At 45.9% G+C, this 26,876-nt stretch overlaps 1 pseudogene; it reads left to right on the top strand.

Moving 5' to 3' along the window:
• The window catches only part of LOC129507505 (transcription factor CP2-like protein 1), a 36,798-nt pseudogene that overhangs the window by 2,181 nt on the left and 7,741 nt on the right, over positions 1–26,876 (top strand).

The following is a 26,876-nucleotide window of genomic DNA, read 5'->3' on the forward strand; positions in this document are numbered from 1 at the left end:
TTGAGACTGATAACGCATACACACCCTCCCCCAGTCGTCAGTGTACACTGCACCTCTGTCATCTCACTGTATGATCTCTATGTTAGTAGTGAAGACACGGACATCTCTACGATGCATCCCTTAGCTCCAGCGTAGGTCACCCTCATAAAACAGTCGTTTGTACAAAGTACTTTAGCGTTGAGACTCGCGCCATGTCGCTAGACACACCTGATAGAGATAGTGTTGTGGGGCAACGCGCCTAGAGGAAGAGGATGAGAACCTGTAAGCAGAATCTTGCTGAGTTTGCTAAGGCCTACCGAGTCCCCCACGAACGACGGGTCCTCACCTCCTATTCTACGTAACCTTGAACGATGCACTATGACCTGAGCTGCATTTCAGAGAGCTGAGCTGTGTCTTACTGAACCTGCAATCGGCAGTCACCGGCCGCTACATTAAAAATTCTTATCTACTCAACATTATCCCTCTCATCCTTGCATTGAGCGAGAGATAGTGCTGCTCGGCTATATCAACTGATCTCATAAGGATATCATAACAATCAACACCCTCACACGAAAAGAATGGCCGTCATGAGGCACACTCGGGGTGGCCTGGCTCAGTGGTTGAGCATCTACCTTCGTAGAGCAGTGACTCCGGGACGCCTCGATCTCCTGGGCAAGATGGCGCACCGGCTATTAGGATGATATCTCTATGAGCGCGCCCGATACTCCAGTTATCGTTGCATATACGGAGCCGCTTTCTCCCTCTGCCTATGTCTCTGCTCTACGCGCGTAGTCCCCTCTCATGATCTATGCTAAGAAAGAAAAAAAGAAAGAAGAAAGAAAGAAAGATGACACGCTCACAGAACTGAATCTCCTCCCCCCGACTCCATCCCCCCGTATCAAAGAACATAGATGTCCACAGAAAGAAACCTGTATGTCTGTGAGTATATTTGTCTCATGCTATAAAGAAAGATGGAATAAGTATCACATGAAGTAAGCCTCTCCTCTCTACACAGAACTATACGCTACTCTAACCATGTCCACTGATATGTTGTCTAACACCTCCACCTATAGCATCTTGATCTGAGCACCACATATCTCAATATCTCATCCAGCACTCTCGCATAAAAAATATGTCGATCGCTCACGCGTTCACCTTTATGACACATTTCTTATCCACTATCTCTTTTAGTCTCTCACGCTCATTTTTTCCTCCGCCCCACACCCCACTACGGTTATATATATGCTTTTGATCTAAATGCCACTCAGTACTCTCTGATACTGACATCTCGATGTCAGCCAATCCCTCACATTATTCAAAATCAGTCATTTGGTGGGCTCAGCCCAGGGTGCTGCAGCGGTGCTCTCTACTCTCTCTTTTGCCTCACTCCTCTCCTGTCTATGTTTGCCCCTCCCACCACGCATCTGTTTAGAGAGACGATAGTCCAGACCTACAGTACCGAGCATCGTCACACTAACCTTGAGCCATGGGCCCCCCCCTCCGCCCCCCACACTACCTCCACCCCCCCCATCCCCCCTTGTCTTAGTTATGCGCTCCCCTCCATGCCAACCGAGAAGCGCTCCCTAGCCTCTACGATGTGATCCCAACGTCACTTGCCCGTCTATAACCTTCAAGGACCTGCCAAAACTGCTGTATATATAATCATACCCCAGATCTCGATGATGTATCAGTACATTTGCAATAGTGTGGGGAAGAGTATAGAGGTCATTGCGCGCATGTAATTTTCTTTTGCACTGATCGCACTATAGAGTCTACGAGTATGCTCACTCACCGCCACATCTTGCAACATATTGATCTGCTGCAGTCGAGATGAGGTTATTCAATTCTCCGGACATAGTCCTCCGCCTAGATATATTGTAGGACCGTGCCACATCCCCTGCCCATGAACACCCTCATACTCCTCTTCTTTCAGTGCACTTTCTTTCGCTCGCTTTCTCTTCACACCGCGCCTCTCCCTCCTCCCTGTCCTCCCTTCACTTCTGTCAGGTATGTGGATCTCACATCAAGAGACTACTTCTTGTATTCACTCTTGCTTTCTGCATTATCGTCTTGTCTTTTTTGACCTGCGCGCCTTTACTGCGGCTCTGAGGGAACCGCAGTCAAGGCAGATGTACATGCAGGCATCCCAGAGTGAGAAGCGCCTGCATCCCTGTCGGGTACTGCACTCACTAGACATAACATGAAACGTTGGGGATCTCATGCCTCAGGATCCACGCCTGTGACGCACTCTACGGACTAGCACATGTCTCAACAGCACTGCATGCCAGTTCGCACACACCTCGGTGTCATTCCATTTCCCCCTCCAGCCTGCAGACCAGCCGATTATGGCAGCTCTGTGCGCTCGCACTCACCCCTTGTCCTATCCTTCATTCTTCAGTCTGTATAAGGCTCTCTTTATCCTATGCTTGGTGATAATGTGTTAGAAATCTTTTTGTCCAAGGTCGCGTGTGGTTCAGCTCTCGCAAAGCAGCCAGAGCTCTCTCGCTAGTGCGTAACGCTCATAGAGATCATGAGCAGTCTACACGGGGTTCGCACGCTAGTAATCGAGACCGCCTTGATAGAGGTTGCCGCACTATCTCTACAAGCTGTGAGATGCTGCTTGAGGTTCTCTCTGGTCTCAGCCTCTCGTCGCCTGTGCCCAGATCGTGCTCAGCGCGCACTGATGCAAGACCATGGCCTGCCGTGACAAATAAGAAATCCTTTCGCGTGAATATGATGTGTTATTTAATCATGTTAGAGAGATGACGCGCCTGTAGAGACGCATGTTGTACGCACTTCATGTGCACCTGTAGCGCCTCGCACCCTCCCTATGAGTGTAGGGGAGCGGGAGAAGAGCTATGTCTGAGATGTACTGAAAAACTGATAGTGGAGAGATCACTGCATTTATGAGGGCTTGATCGCTATTCAGAAGAGTATAGCAGAAGAGATTGAAGAGAGATTGAGACATATGGAGCAAGAGCTCTCGAAGTGAAGAGAACATTTTGAAGAGAGATCAATTTTCATCGCGTGAAATGAGTGCAAGACGGCGGCATTATACAAGTTGGAAAGAGTCCTCTCAAGGTTATTACACAAGAAATCACAGTCTTTCCCTCGATTTTAATATATATTTTCTACATTCTTCCTCTCTTTGCGCTGACTTTCCATCTTAATCGCGTTTACTCTTCTCCTACAACGTGTATAGGTCGTTTCATTAAGCTTTTATCTATTTTATTTAATCATGTGAAAACAGAGAGACAGAGAGGTAGGGACATAGGCAGAGGGAGATAGAAGCGGCTCACTGCAGGGATCCCGAATGTGGGAGTCAATCACGGGGTCTCCTGGATCAGGCCCTGGATGACAGCCTGCACTAATATGCTGAGCTACCCAGGCTGACTCCACACTTTTAAGCTCTTTTAAATTTGTTTCCTGAACCTGTTTGCATTTTTCTATTTTTTCCTTTGATTATCAATTATGTGAGGGATGCGAGAGCACTATTGATTACTCGTATCCCAATTATATGTACAAATTTGAATTGTCTTACACGTCAATTGATATATTCACATCTGATATTCACATTAGTATGTTCATTTAGATGAGAAGTTAGCTGCACTCTTACTGCAGTTTTGCTTTATGGGTTTTTCAATTATCCTTGTGCTACCCAGTCCCATGAAGCAGATGATTCTCTTCTGACTTTATTGCCTGAGGTCAGTAAAGCTAATGCTACATCACAAGCCTGTGTTATCTCTTACTGATCACTCTCCCAGGTAGGCATTTTATTATCTCACTCAGGATCTGACCTAGGATGAGTAACAGTATAGTGAAGGATATTTTGGGAGAGAGAGACCATGATTCTACATAATATTATTCTTTATTTTGGGTGCATAAAATTTAGAAATGTTTTCTCAGCAAAGAATTTTATAAACTTTGTTGCAAAGGTTAAAAAGAGAAAGACAAAATAAGAAAGAAATGTTTCTCAGATGTCAGTTCCCCATGATTAATCTATGAATTAATAAAAACTAATAAAATACTAATAAGATTAGCTGGGGGGTGGATGTTGGTTTTTGTTGTTGCTTTGTTTTTTAAAACCAACGAACATTTAGAAATGAATATGAGTTAGTTGTACAGATTGTATATCTCAGCTCACAGCATATAGAAATGGTTTTTAATGCTCAGAGGTCTCCTGGTCTCACTAGTTATATAAAAAGTTGATGACCAACGTTTAATATAACATAATGCTTACAGATCTAATTCCAGAGCATCCATTTTAAAAAGGATTTGGATAAAATATACTTAGAAAAAAAAAATAGAATATACTTAGGGCATTGGGTGGCTCATCGGTTAAGCGTCTGCTTTGGCTCAGGTCATGATCCCAGGGCCTGCTTGGAGCCCCATATGGCTCTCTGCTCAGCAGGAGTGTAAGCTTCTCCCTCTGTGCACGGCACCCCCCACCCCCCCCACACACACTCTTTTCCCTCTCTCTCCTCTCTCTCCTCTCTCTCTCTGAAATAAATGAATAAAATCATAATGGAGAGAATTATGTTAATACCATCTATTTTCTGGAAGCACTGTTTTAAGAAATGAGAACAATGCAGCATCAGTCAGTAACACTTTAAATGAAATAGCCTCAATCAGAATGAATTTAAAGAGAGGAGACACCTCAGATGTCCCCGCTGTGCTTGCAGATGTTGTAGAAGAAGGCTCCTTGTAATCTGAATCTGATCTGCCCCTCGTGTCCCTCCCTCACAGCCAACCCCTCCAGCTCCCAAGGGGGTCTGATGATGCAGGGACTGTGCAGATGTTTAAAATGTAGTTTTCTTGTTTTTCAGGCATTGTGAGTCAAGTAGAAAGTTACCAGACATCAACCCCAAGGGCCACCCTATACAGCTCAAGTCCATACCATTGAAAGATAGCGTGTTGAGGGACTGTTCAGATCTGAGAGGGAAACCCCCCACAGGGCGGCTAAGTGGGGCACCAAGTCAGGAGCAGAAGAATTTCAGACATGGAAAACCTTGAACAGGGGCCTTATGGTGTCCAGGGAAGGAATGGCAAGGGCTGAGCAAACAGGCTCAGGATGGGGCTGGGGCCTAGGGCCGACCCTACTCTGGAACAGAGCCCTGAGTGGTTCAACAGAGGACAGGATAGTGGCCTGAGAGCAGAAGCCCTGGGGAGAAGTGGTTGGGGGCACGATCTCTGATTGGTTGTTTGCTTATGAAGGCACACACAAAGGCTACTCATTGATAATCTAGCGTTGGAGGGCAGCCATCTGGGGTCGTTGAGGCCCCAGCTAAAGCATCAGAAACAAAGTTAATTTATAGTATTTAATACATGAGCTGGGTGCTGCTCTGGCATGCAAGTGACAAAGGAGCTACTTGGAAAAATAATACTTTCCACCTGAATTGAGCCACTTTACCTTCTCATGACTGAGCTTCCTCTCAGTCTGCACAACACCAGCATGATCAGTAATTGTTCCTCACAGGACCTGATCCACTGTAGATTTCTCCAGGTTTTTGACCATCATCCCGAGGAGCCAAAGTTGGGATACAAAGTCATCTCTTGATGAACTGCCTCTCCTTTTTTTTTCTTTTTGAAGATTGAGATTGTTTATTTGAGACATAACAAGTGCATGGCGATGGGGGGTAGGGAAGGAGACGGGCAAGGGTGAGGTGAGAGAGAATCCCCACAGGATCCTGGTGGCTCATTATTGATGTCTGCCTTCAGCTCAGGGCGTGATCCTTGGTCCTGGATTGAGTCCCCGCGTTGTGTTCCCACTGTAATGCCATTCACCTGCTCACCAGAGGACAGATTCTGTGAATCTTGGCAGGAATCTTTTGGCTAGCTAGTTTTCTTGCATCATACCTTGGCTTTTTACTGGGAAAAGCAATCAAAGCTGCGCTTACCAAAATTTCCAGAGAATACCCAGATAGGCTTGATCCTTGTGCCTATCATTAAGCAGCCTCGTCAAGAGTGTTCACGGCTTGCCACATGGTCAGCAGCAGGACATTTATGTGGTGATACAAGTTCTCCCTGGCCCCAAAGAACACTGTACCCTGCCCCTGGCCAGTACTTGTGGGCTATGATTAAACCAAACAAGATCATCCTGAGGCTGAATAATAAACTCTGCTTGGTCAGTGCAGCAGGATCAATTACCATTGTAGGAAGAAATCAATTTAGGAAGCATCCTCTGGATGAACACTGTAATGCATCCATGTAATTCCAAGTTGGGCTGTGTCCAATTTGGCTTGGTACCAATGGCTGTGAAAATTGTTTTGAGAAGGGATCAGGATCAAGGTAAAAGAAATGGTGCTCAACATATGGTTGAATCTTGCCCCAAGGCTCATTGTAGGAAGTAAATGTTTAATTGCCACATCTTGGCCCTTCAGGGAACTGTTCTTCTCCCTCTGGTACCAAGTTTTGGCTGTTCCCTCTGATCTGTTTGGAGGGGAGGGAGCAGGAATTATAGGTTTAAAGGAAGGACGGTTGGTAGCTACCAGTGGTTGAGTGTCTGCCTTTGGCTCAGGTTGGGGTCCTAGGATTGAGTGCCACATCGGAGCCCCACAGAACCTGCTTCTTTCCCTCTGCCTGTGTCTCTGTCCCTCTCTCTGTGTCTCTCATGAATAATTTTTTTAATGCATTTGTTTTTTTAAAAAGAGCCACTTTGTTTTTCCAAAGTGGCTCCTTCATGTTTTGTAGAGAAAGGCTCAAACTATGAAAGCCCAAGTTTCGAGAGAATGTACACAGGGCATATGCTCTGCTATTAGAAGGTGTAGGCATTTGTAGGATTTAAAGAACTCTATTGTTCCAGTCCCTTCTGAGCAAGAATGCTTGAGTCTGTTTGGAAATGCTTCACCATCTGTTTTAAAGGCAGCCGGTATGAGCCCAGAAATCACTTCAGCCCTGAGCCAGACAGCTTAGTTGTGAAGAGCTCATTAGATGGAAAAAATCCTGTGCAGGTCCTTAATTAAGAAACAGGATCCAACTCATTGCCCAGAACTCTCATGCCCTCCCAGAAATTGTGATACTATTTGCTGAGCTCTATAGAGGCATCTCCTTAGGTAAAATTGGTGTTATTTGGTTGGAGAAACTGAGTGGCCACAGCTCCTTTCTTTCTTAGGACTTTCTACTTTGCCAATCACCACCTTGTCTATACAGAATACTCCTTTGGGTGCCTTGAGGGATGGATATCTTATCCAACCCCCTCTTACTGAGGGGAAACTGATTTTGTCTGGAGGAGGAATCATGGCCAGTCAGCATGTGTAGTGTTCTTCTTGACATCTCTGGGAGTTCAAGTCCTGTCTGCGCCTTCCCAGAGTGGCTCAAGGTTATTTGGATATGGACTGAGCTCAGGGAGGAATCTTGAGTCTCCACCTATGTGTAGTTCTGTTCTTGCAGGATTCTCTGACTAAGTACCCCCTAGTGATTGATCCTAGGAGTGGTCTTGTTATCCACTTTGTTGAGTTGAGTTTTCCTACCTCCTCCTTTCCAGAAACGAGTCAGTGGTTCCTTCTGTGATACTTTAGAAGTGGCAAGTACCCAGTGATATGCTTAGGAAAGCAAAAATTTGGTGAGCCACTGTGGCATGATCTCTCTAACTCCTCCTTTCCAGAAACAGAGGACTGGACCTTGGAAGACGCAAATTTGAACCCTGCACCCACTCTTCGCTCTTTGCTTGTAGCTTGAAGACCTCACCTATCCCAGCTGAGGGCTCTGTGGCTTAAGCAGACTTGGGAGGTTCTTGATCTTTCTCTGCCACTCTAGCTGGTGTTCATGGCACAGAAGCTTCCATGTGGGTGGTCAGAGATCCTGTGGAATCTTGAATGGGAAGGATGACACATACCCTGGGAATTCACAGAGGTGGGCAAAAGTAGACTTCTAAAGGAGTAGGCTGGATAGAGGCCTAGGATCTCATCTCTGCCTTGCTACTGAAAACGTGGTCCCATGAACCAGCATCATCTGAAATCTTGCTAGAAATGAAGAATCTTGGGTCTGCTATAGGACAAAATTAGAACCTGTACCTCAATGAGTTAACAAGTGATTTACAAACATATTAAAGTTTGAAAATGCTGATCTGCCTTCCTCCCTTCCCGCCCCATTCCCCCCCAGGGAAAAGAGGCTGTGTGACTTAATGGTCACATATTCAACCTGAGGCCCACACAGTTTTATTTCGGCAATTTCACCGATACCTTAAATCCACACCAAATTTAAGTACACAATCCAAGCTGTGACTTGTACCATGTCACTCGAGCCGTACTTCAATTGGTCTCAGTTTTTACACAGTTTTTTTATTGGGATGCAATTCACATACCATGTAATCCACCCATTTAAAGTACACAATCCATGTTTTTTTAACAATATGTTCAACTAAACACATTTACACCACTACCACCACTAATTTTCAGAACACTTTGTTCCTCTTAAAAGAAGTTCTACACCTATTTAACAAGCAGGAGCGAATGAGGCAGTCTTCATTGTATAGAAGAGTGCCCTGCACCACAACCCTAGGCAACCCCCAGCCTTGGCAACCACTCTCTGCTGACTCTAAAAAGTTGCCTGTTCAGGATATTTCATGTAAGTGGCATTGTACAAACGGATGGTCTTTTTGTTACTGACTTCCTTCACTTTAGCATATTGTTTTTTTTTAAAGATTTTATATACATTTAAGACCTCTCTACACCTCACTGTGGGGCCCAAACTCACGACCCGGAGATCAAGAGGGATCTCACATTGCTTCACAGACTGAGCCAGTCCAGTAAAGATGCCCCTACATAATCTTATCTTTTTTTTTGTAGGCCATTTTATTTATTTACTCTTATTAAGACACAGAGAGGCAGGACATAGGTGAGGGGATCAGCTCCTGGGGAACCTGATGGCTCGATCCCAGGTTCCGCTTCACATCCTGAGCCAAAGACTGATGCTCAACCAGTGAGCCAGCAGGTGCCCCTCACTAATGTTTTCAAGGGCAACTGTGTTTCAGCATGAATCCAGAATCTTCATTACGTTTTTATTGCTGAATAATACTCCATCTCCTGGGCCTCATTTTATTTATCCATTCTTTAGTTAGTCGGCCATTTGGGTTTGTTTCTGCCTCTTGTCAAATTATGAATAATAGCTAGAATATTTGTGTACATGTTTTGTGTGGACCTGTATTTTCATTTCTCTTGTGAATATATTTAGGAGTAGAATTTCTGGGTCATATGGGGACTCCTTTTAATTTGTTTTTTTTTTCCTTTCCTTTAATTTTTTGAGGAACTGCCAGACTGTTTGTGCCAGAGCATTGCACCTATTGCATTGCTAGCAGGAGGATTCCAGTTTCTTCCCATCCACGTTTGTTATTGTCCATCTCTTTTGATGGTATAAGGATAGGAGGGTGGAGGCCTCTTCTGGTGGCCACTGTTGGCTGTCTCCTGGCATCCACCACAGAGCAGGGACCTCAAGGCATGGCTGCAGCAGGGCCACAGGAGCAAACTGAAGCCATAGGCTTGAACACCATGAGAATTCCCCTTCTTCTCTGTCCTCTCTTGTTCCTCTCTTGGCCTGCCTGTCCCAGCTTCCATAGGCAGAGGGAAGGTGGGATAAGACCACCAAGAGCTCCTGAGAGCATTAGATCCTCAGCCCAGCTCCCAGAGGGGCTGGTGCTCTCATTCCCTGCTCTTGGTTTAGCATTCCCAGGGAGAAACAATTGGCCTGTTCCAGATCCCATGTCTCCTGGGCTGGGATGTGGCCCAAGAGTTGGGCCTTTCTGTAAGCATGGCTACTCCCACCCTCTCCCTTTCTCCACCTCTCTAAGCAGAGGCTGAGATAGACCAGTTCCTGGAGATTGGCTCCTAGATGCTGCTCTTCTGGAAGGCCTAGGGGTGAGGGGAAAGAAGAGGCTTAGGTTGTCTTGGGGCTGCATGGGACAGGAACTACAAAAGTCCTTCTCTTATCAAGAGGCTGAGACAGAAATAATTTAAGTAGGAGGGTACATATTTCTTCACATCCATGCCTGAGCTCTACATTGTCGGCCTTTGAAACCATTCTAATGTACACACAGAAAGTGGGCTCCTTATTTTTTATTTTATTTTTATTTTTAATTTTTCTAACTAAGCACCAAGCCCAGCATGAAGCTTAACATGGGGCTTGAACTCCTGACCCTGAGATCAAGAGTTCGATGTTTACCAGCTGAGCCACCTAGGCACCCCAAGCTCCTTATTTTAATTTGTATTTACCTAATTTCTAATAAGTGTTATGAGTGTAATTGAACATCTTTTTTTATGTTTACCTTTACATTTCTTTTTATTTATTTATTTATTTTTATTTATTTATTTATTTATTTATTTATTTATTTATTTATTTATGATAGTCACACACACACAGAGAGAGAGAGAGAGGGAGAGAGAGGCAGAGACACAGGCAGAGGGAGAAGCAGGCTCCATGCACCCAGAGCCCGACGTGGGACTCAATCCCGGGTCTCCAGGATTGCGTCCTGGGCCGGCGGCAGGCGCCAAACCACTGCGCCACCCAGGGATCCCTACCTTTACATTTCTTATACGAAAAAACTGGCTGTTTATATCCATTGCTCATTTCTCTTTTGCCCTTTTAAAGCGTATTGACCTGTAAGAACCTTGTATTACGTTGAACCATTATGCAGTTACCATTTAATATACCTTACTGTCAAATTTACTAGTTAAATCAAAATGGGTTTACAATCTGCAGTTACATATTGTTTCATTTGAATAGATAACGATTCAGTTTGGCAGTGTGGCTGGATATAAGCTCAACATACAAAAAATTAGTGAATTTCTTATGAACCTACAGTAACCAAATAGGAAAAAGAGATACCATTCTCAGTACTGAGAGCATATCAGACAGTTTAAAAAATTGCTTAGCAAACGTCTCGGGGCTCAGAGGCCCCTGGTTTAGAATCAGCCGGCAGTGCTTATGAGCAAGACCATTCCTGGGTCCCCACCTAGGTCTACTGTATACATTTCTAAGTGTGAACTTGGGCATCCGGAGCTTTTTGGGGAGGGAGAAGAGAATAATTTTAGAGTTAAATGTCAAAGGGGATTAAGAAGTACAAAGTATCAAAAGTAGTGCCAAGATTCTTATATACCTTTTGCCCAGCTTCCCATAATATTAACGTCGTACATGAACATGGTACAATGATTGAAACCAGGTGCTCACATTGGTGATGCTCTTACCTATACTAAGACTTGCATTTTACCATTGTCTCTATGGCAGTCCCTCTTCTGCTTCAGGATCCAAGCCAGGATCTCACTGGCATTTTTTTAAAAAAGATTTATTAATTTGAGAGAGCATGGGGGTGAGGAGGTCAGGGGAGAGGGAGAAGCAGACTCCCTGCTAAGCACAAGTTCCAACATCACTGGCTCGATCTCATGAGCCTGAGATCACCACCTGAGCCAAATCAAGAGTCACTTAAATGACTGAGCCACCCAGGTGTCCCTCACATGGCATTTTGCTGTCTCCTTAGTCCCCTGCAATTGGCTACAGTCCCTTGGTCTTCTCTGTGTCTTGCATGACCTTCAGACTGAAAGAGTGTTCACTGCTTAGTTATTTGGTAGGATGCCCTCAATTTTGTTTGTCTGATGTTTTTAAATAACGAGATTGATGTTTTTACATTTTTGGCAAGAATGTCACAGAAGTGACATTGTGCCCAGACTAGTGCATCATATTGGACTTACCATGCTGATTTGTTTCATTGCTGGTGGTGGTAACCTTGATGAGTTAGGGGTGTCTGCTAGGTTTCTCTACTGCAACGTTGATATTTTTTCCCTTTGTAGTTAATAAATATCTTGGGGGAGATAATTGGAGACTATGCTGATGTCTCTTAATTATCCTCCTCAAACTTAATTATCCTCAACTTCTGCCCGATAGTGTGTAGCATCCATGATCCAAGTTGATCATTTCTGCACCAGTTTTTACTGTAGCATTTGCTAAATGGTGATTTTCTATTTCCCTCTTTCCAATTACATTGAGTAATTGGAATGCTATTGTAAGAAGGAGCTTTTTCTTTTTTACCACTGATTTTACACATTCACTTATTTATTACATCAGTATGGATTTTGGATATTTAATTTATTCTTGGCATTAAAATTCAATATCGTGGTTCCTCTGTTCTTGCCCAGTTTGTTCTAGCTGTGCCTGGAGGAGGGGGCTCCTTAGATTGGGCTTCTCTGGTGCTTTGACGTACCTCTATCCTTACTCTGAGCCTGTCCTCATTTTTGGCACTCCCAAGATGCCGAAGACAAGATGAGAATCTTGCATTTTCCCTACTGCAGCCCTGGTAATAATCTCTTCTCTAAAAAGTTTCTAGGACATGGAGACCTTTACTTTCGTACACACACACACACACACACACACACACTTACTTTATGTATGTAAGGGATCCATTGTGTACCAGGCTTGGTGCCTCGTCCCTGACTTAAGTGACTGTGAGGAAGTTAAGTGCCGGGCCCAAGGTCACACAGGCAACAGGTCATCATGATCAAGGCTTGGATGTATTGATGGCACAGCCTTTCCACAGAAGCCTGCCTTGTGTTGGATTCTGTGTGTCGACACACTTTCTATGATGATATTGCATACATGCAGGTGACAAGACAAACTCCACATGCTGGACACAGGGTGATGGCCTCCATTATGTTTTATGTGGCATTAATTACCCAAAGCAGTAACTGTTGGAAAGTAAACAACCTTTCAATCTTGGCCGGCCTGGGCAGTTGCCTTCTGTTCTTGGGAACACTGTGATCTGGGCAGGAGGCCCTGTGCTGGGTTCTGCTCCCTGGGCAGAGCGGCTCTGCAGCAGCACCTGGTAGGCATGGCCTGGGGGAGGCAAGCACGGCTGGGCCTGCTCTGGGCAGCACCCTGGTCGCAAGAGCCCGTGCTCCTCACCCTCTCTCCCCCAGACAGTCAAGAAGAGACTCAGGTAGCCCTGGTCGAGTCGTCCCAGGACCCGTCCCAGTTTGGTTGCCTCTTGACTTTGTGACCTTGAATGGCCTTGGGTGGCTGGGTCACTGGGTACGGAGCTGTTGTGAAGGCCGGAGGAGTCCATCTGTGCAGCACTGAGTACAGTGGTGAGTGCACGGATGGGGGTGAGTACCTGAGAGCATAAAATACTTGTTTTAAGTGCTAATTGTGACTGGTACTTGTTGAGTACTTACTACCTGCCAGGCTGGAAGTACATTACCTCATTTAATCTCACAACCATTCTGCAAAAGAATATTTTGCAGATGTAGAGGGGGAGATGCAGAGAGGTTCAGGACTTGCCAAGACACGAGAGGGTCTGAGCTCAACTCCAGTGCCTCTGACCTGACCCTAGCCTCCTTCCCTTCTCCTGTCCTGTCTCCACCACAGGCTGCGGAGTCTTTGCCATTAACTTGCAGTGTCACCTGGGGCACATCACTACCTCTCAGGGCCTTGGTATCCTCACCTCTAAAATGTGCACAGTCTTATCATACTGTGGGTTCTTGGGGTGTCTCTCCAGAGAGACGCTGGGTTGAAGGGACCTTCCTATGTCTGCCCTCTTCTGCATGTGTTTGGTGTTGTGTTTTTATTGGACGAAGATTGTTATCCCCCAGATGCCCACCTGTCTGGTTGGGTTTTGGTACTGGCCTGACACTAGAAGAAAAAATACCAATCATTGTCACTGTGGACATCTGTTACATTCCCTACTCTTTATTTTGTGTTTTTTTTTCTCAAATTCATGTGTAATGTATTCCTAGTCTTAAAGTTAATACTAAAGATGTATATAATTTTTAGAGGGGAAGGTCCTTCTCTAGTATTATATTAGGATCTAATTTTAGATGCATTATATTAGGTTCACAAATATAAGGGGATGTGTTTAGAAAAAGTACATTTTAAAATAAAAGTACAAAATCATCTGTGTACATATTATTCAGCAACTTTTTTTGATTTATGGGTATTTGTATCATAGACTGTGTGTATCTTCAATATTGATGGGTAATTGTCAAAATATCTAGTAGGACTGTGATGTACATGGGCACGGAGGGGGACACTTGACGGGATGAGCAACATCTCCCACATCCAGCCCCATATTTTGCCCTTTGGGGATGCTAGCAATCAGTTAAGTTTTTGCCAGACTGATAGCTGAAACTGGCATTGCGTTATTGCCACTTGGCATTTCTTTGACCATTAGGGAGGCTGAGCATTTCATCATGTCCTTCTTGCTTTGGTGACTAGTTCTAGCTCTGTTATTTTGCTTTAGGGAATTTAATATCAAAATTCTGCTATCATTAATTACAAGCCTGTCACATGCCAGTACTGTACAAGGGGGTGGTATGTGTGTGTACACAAACCTCTGGTTCAGTAGCAGGCCTGTCCCTCAGAGCTTCCAGTCCAGTTGAGGTGCTCTGACTTAGGCATCGTGCAAGAAAGCATCAAGGGCAAGGGCAACAAAGCATCAAAAGAAGTTGAGGGGGAGGAAGAGGTCAGGGGAAAGGGTGAACATTATATAAAAAAATTCAGATTTCAATGTCTATAAATAAAGTTTTTATTGGAACAAAGCCACACCCATTCATTCACATGTTTATGGCTGCTTCCTTGTTACAGTGACAGAGTCAGGTAGTTATGACAGGTATTTTATGGCCCACAAGGCTGAACATAGTCACTGTCTGACCATTTAGGGAGAAAGTTGGCTGATGTCTGGGCTAGAAGGTGTTAGATACTAGGGCTTGTGAGGGAAGAGGGAGAAAACAAAGGTCTGTTGAGTACTTGTCTGGACTGGGTGCAAGGTAAAGTGCCAAACCTATCCTCCTTGGAAAAGAAGTATTTCTTCTATATGCCATATGATCCTTGCCCTCCTTCCTCCCTTTCTGCTACCAAGGTGTGAGGTGGAAGTGAGGAAGGGCAGAGGGGCGGAGCTTGGGCACAGTCTTAAGGTTGGCGTAGAGAGAAGAGTCTACACCTTTGGGAATGGGATCAGGGCCTGTTGGCAGGGTCCAAACCATTCTTTGGGATGTGGCCCAGCTGCCAACTGAGTCCCAGCTCAGCTGAGGGGTCCCCACTATACCCTGAGGACTAAAGGCTGGAGTGCCAAGATGGGAGGGTCGGGGTAGCCAGGGTTCTGCTGGTCAGGGTGGGAAGGTGGATGTGGAGCTTGTGACTGCCCCTCCTCTGGCTCATGCCGCTCCTGGCGGCTCAGCAGCTCCGGGCTGGGTTGGCCTAGCGGCCGCCTGCTAAAAACTAGTTTACATCATCAGATGCTGAGCCTTGGGCTCCTTCCCTTCAGAACGCCTTTAACAGCTCCAACACAGAGGATGTGGCCAGGGATATTGGAGGGAATTGCCCCAAAGGCTTTGGGGGAGGCTGTAGAATGACCACCACTGGCCAGCAGGCACCAGTGTGGTCCACTGTGTGCCAGTGTCCTCACCACTGGGAGTTTGAGATCCAGCCGAACATCTGTGGACCACTCTCTGCTGGTGTGTGCCTTCGATCCTCCAACAGCCCCTCTGCCTCAAGCACCAGGATTGTCCACATTTTGGAGATGTGGAGACTGACACTCACAAATGGAGTGATTTACCGGTGAGTCAGTGGTGGGTGCAGCTATCAGCCCAGACTCTAAACCTGGGTGCTGATCAGCTTCCCACGGTAGTTTTGGGAATATGCAGGAGAGCACTGGTAGGTACGTATCTCTGTAATTTTTTAGTTACTGTTTATAAGCATTTTCTGTATGCAGGTATGGTATACACTTTTTTTAAAGGTTTTATTTATTTATTTGAGAGAGAGAGAGAGGAGCACGAGCAGTGGGGAGAGGCAGAGGGAGAGGGAGACTTCACACTGAGCAGGGAGCCCAACGTAGGGCTTGATCCCTGGATTTTGGGATTGTGGCCCGAGCTGGAGGCAGATGCTTAACCAGATGCCCCTGCTATACACTTTTAAAAAAAAAAAACTAAGTTTAAAAAGTGAGTTGATTAAATAAAAAGGCTCCTCACTTACAGGCAGTTTATTTGAGTGCCAAAATTGTGGGGTGGTGTGTAACTGAGTGTGGTGAAGGCTATCCCTGCTAGCGTCTTGGAACGCCCTGCGCCCAGCATGTCACTGGCACAAAGTGGGTGGCATGGGGGTACATGGTGACTGTTGAGTAATGGAGTCCAAGGGATCCTCCCTCTGAGGTGGGAGCGGGGAGTCAGAACACAGCTGTAGTGCAGTGCAAATGACAGCTGGCTCCAAGTGTTCTTCCTCCACTCAGTCATGTTTTTTTTTTGTGTGTGTGTGTGTGTGTGTGTGTGTGTGTGTGAGAGAGAGAGAGAGAGAGAGAGAGAGAGAGAGAGAGAGAGAGAGAAGTTTTTAATTTCAGATTGATTGTATACTACAGAGAATAAGAGAACAAATACTCATGTGCCCAACACAGTGTCAGCCTTGCCAAATTTGCTTCTGATTTTACCTCTCTCTACAGCTATTGCCTTTCCTCCCTCCTCAGAAGCAAAACCACCACTTGTGTTGGTGTTGGCGTTTGTTTGAATCTCCACTCAGATTCTTAATTTTTTTTTACTTCCTTTGTATAGTTAACCCTAGAAACTAACAGCATCATTTTCTTTGTCTTTAAACTTTATATTATGTTTCTTATGTGTCACCATTAACCTTTTCTTAAAAATTTATTTATTTTTAAGTGATCTCTATATCCAGTGTGGGGCTTGAGCTTACAACCCTGAGATCAAGAGTAGCATGCTCTAGACTGAACCAGCCAGGCGTCCTTACCATGTACCTTTTTTGCTTAATATTATGAAGATTTCTCTATGTTGGTGTGTGTCTCTAGAGTGCTCATTTTAAGTTCTGTGTGCACTTAGAATGACACTCATTCTAAGTCAAATGAAAGAATTAATGTATCTCTTTTGCTAGTGCTGGATATATAGGTTGTTGACAATTTTTCCCCTTAATGAGTGATGCCACAGTGAGCAATTTTTGTCTGTTTCCTAACATACATCAAGTGCTTCTTTAGGATATGCCCCTAGAATAGGATTTGCCTGACTGAAGGGTTTGTACATCCTTAATGAAACCTTTTTTTTTTTTTTTTTTTTGCCAGACTTCTCCAAAATGGTTATATCAATATAATCTATCAGCAGTGCCCCAGAGTACCCATTCTCTCTCTGTATTGTAATCAACACTTGATATTATCAGACTATAGTTTTTGCCCCTCTGATGGATGTAAGATGGTATCTTACCCTTACTTTGCATTATCCTGCATACTTGTAGAGATCAGCATTTTTTCACGTGCGGATCATTTTCTCTTTCCATAGGGTGATCATCATTATGGCCCAGTTTTCCAGGTCAGTCCCCACTTACACAGACTGTGTAATTATTAATAGCACACTTGGCATTTTCTTTTTTTTTTTAGATTTTATTTATTTATTTGAGGGAGAGAGCGTACGAGTTGGGGGAGGAACAGAGGGAGAGAGGGACAAGCAGGCTCTGTGCTGAGCATGAGCCTGATGCAGGACTTGATCTCACGACTCTGGGATTATGACCTTAGCTGAAACCAAGAGTTGTATGCTCAATCGACTGAGGCATTCAGGCACCCCACCCCCCCTGCCATTTTCAAAAATGTCTCAATATAAATTTTAACATCATTTTCCTATATAATGTAAGGAACCTAGTTTTTCCTTTGTGTATTTGTGTCTACATAAAAAAAAAAATCTTTTCTACCCCACAGTCGTGAAAGAGTCTCCTATTTTCTTTAGAAATACTAAGGTTTTGCTTTTATTTTATGGTTTTTCTTTCCCCTAGAATTATTATATATGGTGTGAGGTAGGGAAGTATTTTTTCCATCTTTTGATAACCAGTTATCACACACATGCTGTTTTTTCTCTCATTGTCATAGATCAAGTTTCCAAGTATCTAAAAGTTTTTTGGGTGGGTACTTTATTCTTTTCTTTTAGTCTATTTGTTTGCATGCTGAAAATGACATGGTTTTAGATGCTATAACCTTATGTCTTCGGAGTATTCTAAATGGAGTAGGATTATGTGTTTCAGGGAGACAAGTTTATCATAGGAAAACAAGTATATCAGGCCTTATGCCACAGTGTGGTTACGTGTTCATCAGACTTCGAAGGTGCATCTTGGTTCTGGGAACTGAGGTTAGAGGGGATTAGGGATTTGAGCCTTGAGGGAAGAGAGGGCTTAAATATGTGGGAGAGGGTCATAAAATAAGATAAATATAGACATTCAGGAGGAAATATAATAGAGGGACTCCTTAAATGTTAGAACCAGAAGGGACTTTTGAAGCTTGGAGACTGTATGGAGGGCGCGATGGAGACTGTATGGAGTAGTTCGGGCTAAGTGATCAGTCTTTGGAGCCTCACAGACCCAGGTTTTTGATCTTCACCAAGATTCTTAACCTCTGGATCATAATTTTAAAGATTCTTCATCTCTGGATCATAAAATTTCTTCATCTATAAAATGGGGGTAATAATGAGTGAGTTTTCATAGGACTCCTGAGAGGACTAAATCAGATAGTGTACATAACGGGGCTTGGCAATGTCCTGGCATATAGCTGTACAGAAACTAAATGATAGTTACTTATTACCCTATTTGCTTGATTCTAGGGCCAACTTCTTCTTTTGCCACATTTTACAATTCTGAAATTAGAACGGGCTTTTACTGTTATTTCCTGTAGTACTTATTTTTCTTCCCAGATCACTGTTTAGAAATTTGGGAAGCAGAATATTTTTTATAGGATTTTTTTTTTTTAGATTGTATTTATTTATTTGAGAGAGAGAGAGAGAGAGCGTGTGTGCATGAGTGGGGGGGGGTAGAGGGGAGAAGGAGAAGCAGATTACCTGCTGAGCAAGGTTCCTGATGTGGGGCTTGATCCCAGACCCCAGGACCCTGGGATCATGACCTGAGCCCAAGGCAGACAGTTAGCCAACTAAGCCACCCAGACACCCTGGGAGATAGCATATTTTTTACACATCAGGAAATGGAGCTAACATGCCACATCCAGGATTGCCTCAAGTTGATTTGGTCTTCCTAGGAATCATCTGTATTGCTAATCCTAGAGAGAAGAAAGAAAGAGAAAAACCCATCTTAACTTGGGTTGGGGATGGTTTATATGCCATGAGACACTGTAGGTAAATTTTAGTCAGTGTGCAAGGTGGAATCTGATGCCTTCCAGAAGAGGGAAGTTGAGTATCATTTAGAACTACAGATGTCCTCTGTCCAGCAAATAGCACCCACCAGGTGGGATGTGGTAGGTTCTGGAAACAGATTTAGGTTCTGCTCCTGGCTCTGCCACTTCTTAGTTGTGCATGCTTGCCCAAGTCAGGTAACCTCTCCGACCCTACCTCCTCTTCTCAGCGGGGCTCAGGATCCTCAGCTGCCCCTGTCACAAACTGTTGACTTGCACTGAGCTTCAGGTGAGTTAATACCCGAGCAGGACTTTGCCATTAGGTAAGCACCCAGTGAATGGAAGCTGCTAGTTCTTGTTTCCCAGAGGTATGCCTCCCCCCTCCTACCACCTTGCCCCAGTTTTTTTGCTGGGATTGCTCATTCATTCATTCATCCCCTCCCCTATAGAAATCCTGCACACTCTTCAAAGTCCGTCTTAAATGTTATCTCCTGATTCAGACCTTTTTTCACCCTCCCCCCCCTTCCCCATTCTCTGAGTGTTGCCCAACTTTGGATCTTTGTTGTCTCTTCTGGAGGTGTTTCAAATTCTGCCTTCTATAAGAGCTTCTCCTGTGTGGTATGGTATGCCCCAGACTGCCTACCTTTGAGGGCAAGAGTGTGTCTTAGTTTTGCAAACCCTATAATTGTAGCAGAGAACAGCAGTATAAAGAATAGGAAGTCACATTTAAGCACTTGCTGAGTACCTACTGTGCGTTACACAGTGCAGTGGTGAGCAAAGGAGACACACATGTTGTGCCTTCACAGAGCCCAATTTCCGTGGCTCCCACCCACGTCCCAAAATGATGCTGATGAAACAGAGAGGTGCCCCGTGCCCTGGGTCAGTTCCACTTTTGTGACCTTGCTCCTCAGTGTGTGTTACCATGAACCATGGCCTTCTGATGGCACTGCACTGTGTGTGAGATCTGGGCTTGGGGAGGATGGCCTGGCCCCGGTGTTGGCATCGGGGCAGGCATGTGAGGGAGGGGGGGGCTCCAGAATGGGTGTGCATGGGAGGAAGGGACAGGGACTGGAGATGGGAGAGGTGGTGGGGAAGCGCCTGAGTCAGGTCTCTGCAGCAGGTGGAGGAGGAGGCCGTAGCCCCGGGCCTAGGGACCCGCTAGCGTGGATTCCAATCTCTGTGTTCAGCCTGGGATGGGGCAGGTGGGGCCTCCGGTGTGCATGAGCTGGGGCTGCCCTGCAGAGCCCAGGGTCGGTATTAATTGAGCCCTGGGGCACCTGTAAACCTGTGGTGATGACCACTTGGGCCTCAGGCCTCATGCCAGAGCTGGCTACGTTTTTTTTTTTTGGAGAAGGTGGAGGACACTGGAAAAACCAGTTATGTGTGAGGTGTGTGAGGTTCCATTTTATGTTGCTGTTAATGGAGTGTTGGCTCAGGAGCCCGGAAATGTATGTGTAAAAATCTGGGCTTTTTCAGAAAGCTAGATGTGTTGGTTAGGTCAGCAAGACCCTTCTATGAGTTGCATCTCCTGAACTGGCAAGTGGGCAGGACAAGAGTTTGGGGTTTGTGCCTCCTCCCTCTGATGGGAAGGGCCCCCAGCACATTGTCCTGAGGGGGATGGGGGCTTGGTGCATCGCTGTGTCTGCTGGTCCTGTCCCAGGGGCTGGTTGAAGCTGAGAAGGGCGCTTGCCGAGTGGGTGTTTCTCTGCATGGTCAGCCTCATCTCCAGGCCTGGAGGGAGCCATGGGGACGAGCTCTGTGACACACAGCCCTATGTCCATTCTGCTCATCTCCCAAGTCCCTAGGATTCATGTGGCACTTCGTAGTAGTTGTTGTTGGTAGATATTTGGAATGAGTGATTTAATTGCATGTTCTTTGGTTCTATTATTCATTGCAAGGAGTAGTATATTAGCTTCCTGTGGTTGCTTTAACAAATTACTACAAACATGTTGGCTTAACATGAAACACCACAAGTTTATTTTCCCATAGTTCCTGAGGCTAGAAGTCCGAAATCTGGTAGGGCCGTGGTCCTTTTTGGAGCTTGAGGAGAGAATCCATTCTCTGTATCTTCCAGCTTCTGGGTGCTCCAGGTGTCCCTTGGCTTGTGTTCCTCCAATCTCTGCTGGTCACGTCACCTCCTCTTCTCTCTGTCTTCTCTGTGTGTCTCTTACAAGGACACTTGTCATTAGATTTAGGGACCTCTAGATAATCCAGGAATATCTCCTTATCTCAGTATCCTTAATTTAATTGCATCTGCAAAGACTGTTTTTCCAAATACAAGGTAACATTCATAGGTTCTGGAGATGAGGATCTGGATATATCTTCTCTGGGAGGGAGCAGCATTCCACCTGCCACAGGGGGTCTTAGTATTTTTTTAAATGGCTGTTTTAGCTATTTTAAAACTGCTTGCCACTGGGTTTGTGCTGTTCCTAATTTGTTGTTTGCATTTAAGTTTCATTCATATATATGCGTGTGTCTATACATATACATATAAATACACGTGTGTGTATATATATGTGTATATGTATATATATATATATATATATATATATATATATATATATAGAGAGAGAGAGAGAGAGAGAGAGAGAGAGAGAGAGAGAGTATAGGTAGATTTCCCTTTTGCCCAATTTTAGTTTCAGAAAATCCTTCTCTATTGAGTGTCTGGTATGATTCATGTTCACATAAAACCTTAAGAAAGTTGACTTTAGTCCAGTGATAACTTGTTTTGCTGTTTGCTATGAGTTGAGTAAAACCTCAAAACCGAGGGAGATCTATGTGAGACTTTTAGTTGATTGCATTGAACCATGGTCAGGCTCCTGGTTCGTTCATTTGTCCCTCCCTCCCTCCCTCCCTCCCTCCCTCCCTCCCTCCCTCCCTCCCTCCCTTTTCTTTTTTTTTTCTTTTTTTTTTTTTTTTAAAGATTTTATTTTTTTATTCATGAGAGAGACAGAAAGAGAGGCAGAGACATAGAGGGAGAAGTAGGCTCCCTGCGAGGAGCCCAATGCAGGACTTGATTCCCGGACCTCAGGATCACAAGCCATGCCAAAGGTAGATGCTCAACCACTGAGCCACCCAGGCATCCCTAGGCTCCTGGTTTCAATGATGTATCATACTTACCTCAGATGCCACCACTGGCGACACACTGGGGACACTGGGGGTTTCAGGACCCCTTTGTACTATTTTTGTTACTTCTTGTGAGTCTATCCTTACCTAAAAATTAAAAAAAAAAATTTCCAGGGATCCCTGGGTGGTGCAGTGGTTTTCAGCCCTGCCTTCCCAGGGCACGATCCTGGAGACCCGGGATCAAATTTGGGCTCCCGGTTTGGAGCCTGCTTCTCTCTGCTTGTGTCTCTGCCTCTCTCTCTCTCTGTACTAAAAAAATAAAAAAAAAAAAAAAATTTCCAGCAGCCAATCAGATTTACCAATACCACCACTAAATCATTTTCTCTTAATTTTAAAACATCCTTTATTAAGTTGTGAAATGTGTATGGGGCGTTTTTAGAGCTGTGGTTAACACTTAATTTGGGAAAAAACTGACATCGTTCAGTAAGTGGTCTTCCTGTCTAGGAACATGGCGTATCCTATTTATTCAGACTGTATTTTATTTCCTCATAAAACATGTAGTTTCATCCAGGTTGTTCATGGTTGTAATTCATAGATTCAGGTTCTCCCTGTTACTAAGGATGAGTCTTTTCTCATGCGTATTCTTTGACTAGCTTGTGCTGGTTATATGTCACCAAATAGAATCCCCACACCCCTTAAATACATGAAATTCTTTTAAGTTGGGAAAATGCTTTTCATTCTGCAATTAGAGACAATGTTTAACAGGCTTTTACTCATTCCTTTAACCTGCTCTTGGGAAGGGTATGGTCAGTTATTTACTGTAACATGGATCTGAGTGGGTGGCTGTGTTCTCCATCCAAGTGACCCGGGGGGGGGGGGGGGGGGCAGCCTTTCTAAAGAAACATGAAGCTCTGTTCTTAACATTAACTCCATTTTGTTGAATTCTCTTTCTTTGAAAAAACTGTAGAGGTGCTGTGTTTTGGGGGACACATGGTATGCTGCTACCTAGGGTGTCTTAGGCACAACCAGGCTGGGACAAATGGGGGTGTGCAGTCCAGAGAGCCATCTGAGTTGGCATGGACTGACTGACTCTGTCCCCTGGGGCCGTGAGGCTTGGGTGGTCACTCAGGAGGTCAAGAAGGCCTCCCTCTGGGTGAACTCCAGGTTTGAAACCCATCAGAAATGGAAAATGTACTGTTAACCCCCTTAGGCCAATCTTATGAAATCCACTGCTGGAGAATCAGAAGTTGGGAGACTTTCAAGATCTGAACACAAAATATGTCAAGGTCAAGGCAAGGCTGTGGGGCCACCCTCCCCCCAGGAGGTCTTGGGGGGGTCTGAGGGGTCTGGGCTTGCTGGTGGTGGGGGGGGAGTGCCTGGGCGGTTTGGGGAGAGCCCTGGAGTGGGAGGGGTTCCTGGTCCCTGGAGCATGTTGTCCAGCAGTTGAGGGCAAGCTGGCAGTGCTAAGAGCTGGAGGGGCGTGGGCTGATGGAGTGGGCTCTGGGCTGGATGAACTCAGGTTTGAGCCTGGCTTTGCCACTTACTGAATCTTCCTGAGCTTTCAGTTGGCTCATTGGCACAAAAAGATATATAGGTTAGCTGTGTATGTAAAGCACTTAGTAATTCTGGAAAAGGGGGATAGTCCTCATTCTCACTGTCCTATGATTGGGGTTCTGAGGGGGGAGAAGCATGCAGAGCTTGAGAGCTGGGAAGGAAGGCTCTGGAAGGAGAGGTCTTAGTCTTGAAAGGTGGGAGATTTTCCCCGGTGGGAAGTTCTCTTGGGTCCTTGTCAGCCCCACACTTAGCTGTCTCCTACTGGCTTCTCCTCCCTAGAGCATCATCCAGGTGGTTTTCCACGACCGCCGACTGCAGTACACAGAGCACCAGCAGCTGGAGGGATGGCGGCGGAGCCGGCCCGGGGACCGAATCCTGGACATTGGTGAGTCTGCTGGGCCACGCGGGGCCCAAGGGCACTCCAAGTTCATTGGGAACCCCAAGAACATTGGGGTTCTTCTTGGATGCTGTCGGATGCATGCCTCGCTAGGACACTTTAGTGTACCCTTGCCTCAGGTAAAACACTGTGCGAGCTGGCACCAGGCCTGCCCTCAGGGATTTCTAACTCAGAGCTCTGCCATCAGGGATTTCAGGGAAAGCATTGCAGAAGGCCCTGCCCTAAAGGATTCTGATCTGTGACGAAGGGAAGCATGGGCATCACGGGGATGGGCAACAGAAATTGAGTTTTGAGGTCTTAGGCGCTGATCCATAGTCTTTTACCTGTAACTCTGGGAGCCAGGTGTGTCTTGGAATTTAGAAGTTTTAGAATGGCAACAGGGTGTGTCGATCCCTAGCTCCAGGTAATGCCTCTGGCAGGCCATCCAGTACACTAATATTTCTGCAGCAGGGTAAAATGTCCGTTCACCCAAAATGGGACAAAGAACTCCGAATAGCTTTGTGGCAGTTCACGTTGGGCTTTTCTGCCAAATGAGTTATGCAAAACTTAGTTTTCAGAACTTTCGGCATTTCAAAATGTGGTTAAGGAATTTGGACCTGTAATGAGAGTCCTTCCCTAACCTCTGGGAGTGGCTGACAATTGCACTTTTGTGTATGTGTATGTGTGTGCAGATATTCCACCGTCTGTTGGTATCTTGGACCCCAGGGCCAGCCCGACACAGCTGAATGCAGTCGAATTTTTGTGGGACCCTTCAAAGAGAGCCTCTGCATTCATTCAGGTAAGTGGGAGGGAGGGTGTTCTCGGGGGGAAGCCAGAGTTTTGGGGCCTGCATGCATGTCGTTCCTCAAAACAGTCCACCTGCAGGGCCCCAACGGGCTCCTGTTCTATGTTGTTGGGGGGATACGTTGAAGGAGAGGAGGCTACAGGAGTGTGGCTCAGTCGTGGAGCTAGTTGGTCCCCAGAGCTAGGAAAGGACGTGGCATGTTGTAGAATACTGTGTGGGTTTTGCTTAACAATATGTAAGCTTGTTACAAAATAAGTGTGCCCTCGCGTATATAATAGGTAATAATAAATTTTTTTCATGATAGTTTCTATGATTAAATTAATTGTTTCATGATCAAGCACCTGGCATGGGTCCAGGAGCCTGGCGGGGCCGCCGTGCTTCTGGGCTGACACGCACTCTCTCGTTCTCTCTCTATGTCCCCCTTCTGAACCTCTTAGTTTTTTCACTTGTCTTATAAATCAGATAATGAACATAAAGTCATTATTGCAGTGCCTGGTCCATAGTAATTGCTCAGTAAAAGTTAGTGATCTTTTTTTTAACATGATTATAATATTCTTACTGTACTTTAAAGTTATTATAATACTACTGTATTAGCACAATAATATATATTATTGGAGTATTTATAGTATTCTGATAATAAATATGTTACCCAGTGCCTTTTTCTGTAGCACATACTTACGTAGAAACATAGAAATGGCTCCAACTTTCTGCTCCTGCTCCTGGCCTGGCCCGAGTAACTCGGACACGCACCAGGCGGGGGATCCCTGCTATGCAGTCTGTGGGATCTGCCAGGGGAGAGGAGGGAGTGAGGGTCCATGGGCCTGAGCGATGGCGAGGACGTAGCTGGTCAGGCAGGGCCTCTGAGGTCGAGGGACAAAGGGGAGAGGGTGTGCCCTTTATAACAGGGGAAGGTGGAGGGGACAGAGAGGGGCATCACCCTGGTGGAGTGTGCGTGGGGGGAGTGGGGGAGGCCGAGGCAGCTATGGACCTGATGGTGCGGGATGGAAACCTCCATTTGGCGAGGGGCCCTTGGGGAGGGCCTGTCCCCACTCCTCTTCTTGGCTCTGGCCCACATTTCCCCTTCCAGGTGCACTGCATCAGCACGGAGTTCACCCCCAGGAAGCACGGGGGTAGAGGAGTGCCTTTCCGAGTGCAGATCGATACATTTAAGCAGAATGAGAATGGGGAGTACACAGAACACTGGCACTCGGCCAGCTGCCAGATCAAGGTGTTTTTAAGGTAGGACGTCCTTGCCACGTTCCACCTGTGGCCGCCGAACCCACGGGTCCCTGCCTGTGCTGGACAGTGACAGCAGTGCATTGACCTTTGGGATTCCTGCTGGAGGCCCGGCAGGGAACTCGGCGTCCTGTTGGCTTGGGGCTTCTACCTGGACCCCTGAGGAGCATGAGCCACGCGCCCTGGGGTGACGGGCCTGCCCGCTTGTCCTTTGGTGTGGGGCACCTTCTGTCCTCCGTCATCACAGATGGCTGTGCCCAGCTCTGCCTTGTAAGACTGTCTGGATTTGCACGTTTTCAGGTTTTCCTTATCTTCCCCAGCACTCATTTTCACACACAGATGGCTGTGCCCAGCTCTGCTGTAGCCAGATGTGGGATTCGATCCTGGATTTTTCCAGGATCGCGCCCTGGGCCAAAGGTTTTTTGAGCCACCTAGGGATCCCTCCCCAGCACTTTGTAGTTGGCCACAGATTCTGTAGTTGCCGGTTTGATTCTCCTTAAAAATCAAGTCAGGACACCCCGTCCCGTGCAGGAGGCCCGGCCACAGACGTTCCCATGGAGGGCCCAAGGCCCTCTCTCCCTCTGCAGTAACCTCCTGTTGGAGAAAGAAACATGTTTGGAGGAACCGCCTCTCTTTTCCTTTCTTGCCCAGCCCCTGCCTATTAACTACTTTCCTCTGTCTGGACCCATACTTCTGAAAGATATTGGCGGCCAATGATGCAACTCAGGGTCCTGCATGGCCTGCGGAGTTGCAGGGTCGCAGCAGCAGAGCCTGTGGCATCCACA

The sequence above is a fragment of the Nyctereutes procyonoides genome, unplaced genomic scaffold (assembly GCF_905146905.1).
Source record: "Nyctereutes procyonoides isolate TBG_1078 unplaced genomic scaffold, NYPRO_anot_genome, whole genome shotgun sequence".
NCBI classification, from domain to species: Eukaryota; Metazoa; Chordata; class Mammalia; order Carnivora; family Canidae; genus Nyctereutes; species Nyctereutes procyonoides.